Source organism: Artibeus jamaicensis, unplaced genomic scaffold (assembly GCF_021234435.1).
Source record: "Artibeus jamaicensis isolate MK-2021 breed Jamaican fruit bat unplaced genomic scaffold, CSHL_Jam_final contig_76, whole genome shotgun sequence".
NCBI classification, from domain to species: Eukaryota; Metazoa; Chordata; class Mammalia; order Chiroptera; family Phyllostomidae; genus Artibeus; species Artibeus jamaicensis.
Window position 1 is genome coordinate 24,698,245 of NW_026521954.1, and position 7,866 is coordinate 24,706,110.

Consider the following 7,866-nt stretch of genomic DNA (forward strand, 5'->3'; position numbering starts at 1 on the left):
CTCGAGAGTGAACGGAACCATGACCTTTGGTGAAGGACAGGCCACGGAACCTTCCCTCATGATGGCAGGGAACAGGGGGCTGTGTTGGGGGGCGGCAGGGCCACTCGGCTCTAGTGCGCGTTCTGCAGCAGGCCCTTATTTGGGGGGGCAAACAACAGAAAAATATCTTTTAAAAAAGATCAGTTGTAAAAAAAAGAATGTTTTCCAAAAGAGACAGAAAGGGAATTGCAGGTTATCGCTGGGTGTGGAATGCTGTTAGCGAGCCTGCGAGGCCCGTGCTGGGTCGCTGCACCTGCTCTGGACGGGAGAGGCTCGGGGGAGCTCGGCCAGCTGCCAAAGGGAGAGGGCCGGCAAGTGGCGAGGGTACAGTTCAAGTTCAGTCCTGTTTGACTGACCTAAACCGTCTGGGCTTTTTCTGCGGCCTCTAAGCCCGTTCACAGGGAACTGTGGCAGGCAGAAGAGGGTGCCCCCTGACCCGCGACGCCCACGTGCTGACCCCTGGGTACGTGGGGCTGGGCACAGCCCAAGGGAATTCGCCGATGTGAAGAAGTGAGGATCCTGAGAAGGGGAGGTGACCTGGGATGACCTGGTTGGCCTGAGGTGACCCCAGGGGCCCTTAAAGGCGAAAGAGGGAGGCAGGGGGTCAGAGTCCGAGGCCAAAGGATGACAGAAGCAGGTGCCAGGGTCAGCGAGGGACTTGAGGGAGCTGGGCCGTCGGCTTTGCACGGAGGGAGAGAGCCGGGGCTGGAGAGCAGAGGCTGCTTCCCTTAGCCGACGCTGCCCCGGAGTCTCCGGAAGGAGCGCAGCCCTGCCGACACCTCCATTTCAGCCCAGGGAGGGTCCATTTGGACCCCCGTTCCCAGAACGGTAAGGAAATAAAGAGCACACTGTCCAAGGCCCCAAGGTTCATGGTGATTTGTTACAACAACAACAGCAAACCAATACAGGCGTCCAGTGGGTCGGGAGGAAAGTCACCTCGCTCTCTGTGCAAAGGGGGTTTGACTTCTGAGAAGGCCCTTCATTCCCCATGAAAATCGAGAGTCTTGGATTCATTAGGGTCTGAACATTTTGTAACCAGCCATTAAGTTAAACTTTCAAAAGGGAAAATAACTGTGAAAAAGCACGTTTTAATGTACAAAATGACACCAATGAAACATTTAACTAACACAGAAAAATACCCCTTAGTAACAGGAGAAAATTTCAGCCTACTTTCCACGAGGCTGGGCATCGTTATAAACCCTGCACCCCCAGAAGGAGTGGGAGACCCATCAGCATCGGTCGGGAGTCCGATGAGGGTCTGGAAGGATGGACCGCTCCCCTGTCCACTGCAGGCAGCACCCGGGGGGCCCGCAGAAGAACACCCACCAGGAAGGGGGTTGCAGACCACAGTGGGGTGGACTGGTACTTCCAAAGGGACGGGCAGAACGTGGACTGCGAACCTCTGACCCTGTGTGTGTCAGCGGGCATGGGTCACAGTGGAGTCCTTTTGGAGTCACGCAACTGCAAGGTGTGGTGTTCTTGCTCAATTTCCACACTGACATTTGTGCTTTGAAGCTTCATGGGATTCCCACCCGGGGTGCAGCCTGGAGGAGCGAGAGGGCCAGGGCGGCTCCGCCCCAGTGAGCTGGCAAGCCTGGCCCACGGCCCCTGCCAGGGACGCCAAGTCCCTTCCCTGCCTCGCACACCTGGACTGCAGGAGAGCATCATAGTCGTCCAGCGCAGGGCAGCTCCTGCCCTGCCGTGGTGCCCACACGCATCGGGGCATCTTCAGAGAGACAAGAGAAGGTTCCCTTCACCACAGAGCACTTCGGAAAACATGGCGGTCTCACGAAGGCTCACGCCTTCGCCGGCGTGACCCCGGAGAGGGACAGCAAGACCGAGGCAGGTCAGTAACCCTGTCCGGGTGGCACAGACAGCTGCCACGAGGGTCACAGTTCAAACCCAGGGCGTGTGGCCCACAAGGCATCCCCGTCCCAGTGGAAAGTCTAACAGTTGACAGTTCCAACGCCGCTGCTTTGATGCCTGTCGTCCCATCCCTTCCAATGACACGTTTACAAACACTGTGTAATATCACTACTTGAAAAAGAACATATTGATACCAAGTGGATAACACGCTGTCAGCCATTTTTAACGAGCTCATTCATTTGTCTACTTGTCTTTCTCTTGCTTGTTCTGTGACCATAAGAAGCAGAGCCTGACGATGGATTCCGAAGGCGAACGCGGTGGTGTTGGAGCCTTTGGACGGGGCCACCTGTGCCATCGGTCCCTCCAGGGCGCTGTGTCTCGCACTGAGGCCACGGATGCAGACGCCAGGTTTGGATAGGAGCTATGCAGGCTGAAACCAGAGTCGGATTCAGGGAAATCGGACAAAGTAAATCAGTCCGATTCTTCCGCCCTAAGCCTATTGACGTCTACAAAGCAGTTTTAGAACCGAGCCGTGCACTAGCTTTCTCCGAAATCCTCATAAAACATGACAAAGGACTAAACACGCCCACAAACCCCAGGGGTTTCTCTTCCTCCTCCACCGCCTCAAGACACCAGAGAGTTTCCAAAGGATTTATTTCAAAGCAGGGAGGGAACACAGTTGGCCATGGGTGCAAAAGCCAAATGGAAATTAACTGCGTGCGTGCTCACATGCTGTGAATTTATGTATCACAGCAGACTCAGGATATCTGTTTCCGAGGGATTTGAGGGTACAAGCAGCTGTGCCCAAGAGGCCATCTCGTGGGCCTGTTACATCACAGCCACGTCATCCTAACTTTTATGTCACTGGGCGGAGATCGGCCACCGTGAGCTCAGCACCGGGGTCCTGCCCCGGAGGAGCCCAGTCCAACAGTGTGCCCTACATTTGATTTTCATGAGGACCATCAGTTGCTTCAAAGCACAGCTCCAGGTGAGTTTGCAAAGCCAACCTGCGGTCAAAATGCTCCAAATGTGAGAAGGCCCCTTCTGTCAACTCCGAGTGCACATTTCTTTCTCAGGGAGAAATAAACACCAATACGAGTCTCACCTGGAAGAAATGCACAGTGACATCTGGAATCTGATTAACGCAGGGCATGGGGGAGCGGGAGGGGGCAGTGGACCATCGTCCGATGGATCTCCCTTTGCCTCCCCCACCCCGGCTGCCCACCTGAATCACTGTGGGGCTTTCTAAGGCCCTGGCCTGGGCCCCACCCAGGATAACCTGCTTTAAGGGGCCTGGAGAGGGGGCTCGGTGTTGGTTTTTTAACAACCTCTGCAGATGAGTTCAACACGCAACCAGGGCGAGGAGCCACCACTATGGACCAAGCACAGTCTTTACGAACAGCCCGGGGAGGGGCAGTATCAGAGCTACACCCAGCCCCCCCCACTCTGAGCCTCCCAGCCCAGGCCCCTGCCCCTGCAAGGCCCTGTGTGAATAGAGAAAAAAACTGCCAAGGACCTAAAATATGTCAGAACTGTCTAGCACCCTGTTCTCAGAAGAGGCCTGAGTTCTCAAAAAGTTTCCCACTCCACACCTGGAGTTTCTTCACCCTGGAATTAATCAGGAGATGTGATCTCTTAAAGGGCCCTTACCAGCGTGAAGGTAAAAGGCCCCTCGAGTTTAAGAAGTTTACTCAGGAGGTTGCTGAGCAGCACAAATAGCAAGAAAGGAACTTGTCTGTTAAAGCATTTGGGCCCCTGCTTCTCCTCAATGATGAGTAACTCACAGAGTAATCTCGTCGCAAAGCACATCATAAACTTTTGATGAGCTTGTCCACTTGAGTTTCACATGGGGAAATGGGGGCGGGGCCGCTGAAACCCTATAGTCTCAGCTGTGCCAAGGTCTAGGTGAGTCTCTGTGACACCCCGGGATTCAGAGACCCCGGGCAACAATGGGGGCGTGAAAGAATTCCCGGGTTTCCTCCCTGTTGCCAAGTGAAGCCCTAGGGAGTGTAACCCCTTAGAAACTGAACTGCATCAGACCCAGATGGAGAGGTCCACACTGGAAGAGCAGGCATCGCGGCACCGCCGGGGGGACCCCTCCGTGAAAGGCGGGACCAGGTTCAGCGCCCCCTGCCGGCAAGAGATCCACCGATGCGCGTGCCGCTGAAACTGTGCGTCAGTTTCCTCACCTGTAAAGTGGGGAAAGCGGTGGCGTTCCTACTGATAAAGCTCCAGGTCTCCCAATGGACGCCTCTGGGTCTGTTGTCGCCGTGACTGCACCGCTGGCTGCTTGGCAAGGGCCGTGGCAGGACCACTCCCAGCACACGGTGGCGGCACAGGACGCCTGGGTCCGCCGAGCCAGCAGATCCGCCGCCCGTGCCTCTGCGCGGCCCCACACCTCTGGCGGACCTATTTTAAGAACACTGCCGAGAACTGCGTGGGGGAACGTTGCCATGCCAACTCGCTGGCTGTTGCTAATCATAATCTTGAGTGTGCAGTGCAACCATCTGACAGGCGAGTCTTTCCTCCCTTAGCCCAGGGGCCTCTCCCAGACTGTCATAAGACAGACCCCCTTGGTCCTAACGGCACACAGTAGGTGCATAACAGATAAGCATCGACTGGGGACTCGGATAGAGCGTCCGCACAGCCCCGACGGCCGCCAAGGGCTTTCCCATCCGATGTATCCGCGAACGCTCCCGCCAGGGCGGAGGCAGGCGTGTTCTGACCCCGTTTACCAGGCCAGTCCACTGAGGAGGGGCGGTGACTGTCCCGCGATCCCCGAGCTGAGAAGTTGCAGAGTCCTGCTGCAGCCCAGGGATCGGGGGTCTGTCCCTACTCCTCCACACCGGTGGCCTCTCAGCTTTCTGCTGCGGGACAGAAGAGTTTGTTCAAAAGCACTCACTTTTCCGTTCACAGTCCCATTTCACCCAAAGCCTCACGGGAAATCTGGGGGCTCCGCCAGGGCCCCACCTGCCTCTGTGGTGTCCCGTGCACAGTGGGCGGAGCTGCCCCCAGGGGTGCCTCCTGGGCCACACAGCGGCTCAGAGGCCTCTCTCGGGGACTCTGTGCAGGGCAGTGGGCAGAAGGGGCAGGCTACGCCATCGTCATGGGCCGTGTGCCCACCTCTTCTGTCCCCACAATAATTCTGTGAGGCTGCTGGGGAGGGCACCTTCTCTCCTGTTTTGCTCTGAAAGGTTAAGGACCGTGGGGCAGGCAAGCGGCAGAGGTGGGACAGGAATCCAGTCCAGGCCCTGGCTGGACGGCAGTGGGCACGTCACCAGGCCTCCGGCAGACTCTGGGCCCCGGGCACGGTGCTTCTCTGAGCCTCTGTATCTCCACCCAGAACACTGTCGACTGAGCAGTTAGATGGTGAGCAGGGGGGGTGACCTTACAGGGCATGGGGACCTGACATCTGCTGGGCCAGGCACACCTGTGAGTCGGGAGCAGGGCAGACATGGGCCGGCCACATCGGCTCTGAGTGGGGCCGTGAGGACAGAGACCCAGTGTGGCCAGACCCGCCCCTTTCCCAGGAGAAGTCGGACATCCAGAATTGCACGGGAAATCTCTCGGTTGTGAAGGCCGTCTGCTAATTCCAATAATAACAAATACAATACCTGGGGGGGTAGGGTGCCCCCCGTGCTCATGGCAGCATCAGTCCCAGTGGCCCAGAGAGGGGAGCAACCCAGCTGCGTGTCCACTGTGTTGACGAACAAAACGGGTGATGAACAAAACGTGACCTATCCACACGATGGACTCCTATCCCGCCTCCCAAAGGAAGGACGTTCGACACGCACTGCAGCGGGGGTGACAGTAGGGACACTGTGCTCAGCGAAACTGGCCAGTCACAAAGGGACAAACACCGCATGACCCCACTTACCTGACACGGCGGGAACAGCCCACCTCACGGAGACAGAGGGTAGGCTGGTGGGGGCCGGGGGCCGGGGAGCCAGAGTTTAATGGGGACGAAGTTTCCATTTTGCCAGACGGAAGGTTCCGGAGACAGTGGTGGTGGCGGCGGCTACACAACCGTGTAAATGTACTCAGTGCCCCTGAACCGGGCATTTAAAAATGGCTAAGACGGTAAATATGATGTTATGTGTATTTCATCACGACCTTATTTTTTGAATTAGCCAAACATGACATGTTGGGGAATGCGGCCTGGCCTGAGGGCCTCGCCACCCGTGTTCCCACCGTGGACGAGGACGCTCTGAGCTCTGGCCCATGAGACAGGCGGGAGCTCTGCAACATCCAGATGGCAGCTGAGATGTTTTCCAACCACCACCCTGTCACCAGGACTCCGAGTGCAAGGAACACTTCTGGCAGAGTGTGCTCCTGCACGGGGAGAGAGAAGGACTCAAAGTCACAAGCAACAGCGGTCCCTGACACTTGGAAAGTGTCCTGCAATGTCTGGGCACTTTTGCAGCCAAGAGCTCATTCAGTCATCACAACAAAACTACCGAGTGGGCGTTAGGACCTTCAGTGAGACGAAGACGTGGACAATGAGTGCCACGTGACTCGGCTTAGGTGTGGCAGAGCCGGGCCCTCGGGACTCCAGCCCCAGGTGCCGTCCACCCCCCAAGCCAGCACGCATGGGCTTCGGACTGTCAACAGCCTTCTCCGTGGCCCCCTGGTTGGTGTTAGAGACATTCCCATGAATGACTTGAAATAGGAAGATGTTTCTTTGGCTTATAATTCAGCTCCCCAGGAGGGACTGCAATCATGGGGTCCCCTCTGCTCTGCTGGTCAGTGGGGAGGCGTGACTGTAGTTTCAAACTTGCTTCTGCGCTGCCTGTTTTCCTACAACAACAAAAGCAGGCAGAGGAGTTCTTAAAGGGACTGTACCAACCACGTGGCTTCTGCAGGAGGCCATCGGAACGCAGGAACCTTTGAGATGCTGGGAGGCCTGCGCTCACCTCTAACTGTGGTGGGTTTAAGCCGTGATGTCTGTGCACGGGGCATCAGCTGCTCTGTTGATGGGCAGTGTCCTCTTTCTGAGGGGACGGAGGCACAGGAGGCCTGTGTGGAGAGAGCAGGGGAGCAAGGGGGGCACAGGGTGGGAGGTGAGGCCGGGGAGGCGCACACTGTGGCAGACGCTGAGATGGAGGGCTGGGTGGGGCAGTGCTGGGGTGGGGGAGGGGCTCCGTTAGTGTAGAATGAAAGGAAGGCGTGGAGGAGGCGGAGGAGGAGGCTGCGTGTGGACAGTGATATTTGAACAGAGACTTGGAGATAGAAAGGAGTTGTCTGGGCAGAGGACACAGCTTGGGCAGATGTCAAGAAGTGTGAGAGAGCGTGAGCTGGGAGGGTCCCACTTCCCAGGTGCTGCTGGGAAAATGGATGTGTGTGGGTCATCGGCCAGCAGAAGGGGGCCCAGAAGCACTAAACCCTGTCAGAGAGCGGCCTCCCCGCTCAACGCACTGCTGACCCCATAACCGTGGTCACCCAGGTGGTCTCCAGAGATGGGTCATTGTGGCTCACACAGATTCATGACCCCATCCACGAGAAGGGTGTCAGTGACGAGGCCCACCCAACATCATTCGTGTGCCGAGATACGGGAGCAAAGTCAGACCTCACTCACTAGGTTATTTGTTTGCATAGGTGTTTTTAAGTCTGCTTTTAAGAATGCATTACATTAGCCCTGGCTGGTGTGGCTCAGTGGACTGGGTGCCAGCCTGTGAACCGAAAGGTCAACGATTCAATTCCTGGTTGCCAGGTGGGAACATGAGAGAGGCAACCATACATTGATGTTTCTCTACCTCTCTTTCTTCCTCCCTTCCCCTTCTAAAAATAAATAAATAAAATCTTTTAAAAAGAGAATATATTACATATGTTTTTGTAAGATTCTTTCAACCCTTTTGCTTAAAGGAAATAAGATGAAAATAAATTCAACTCCAAGCCTCAAAGCTTATAGGGCCCTCAGTGCCCAAACTCCACTGTGCCTCAGAATCACTTGGAGAGACCGGT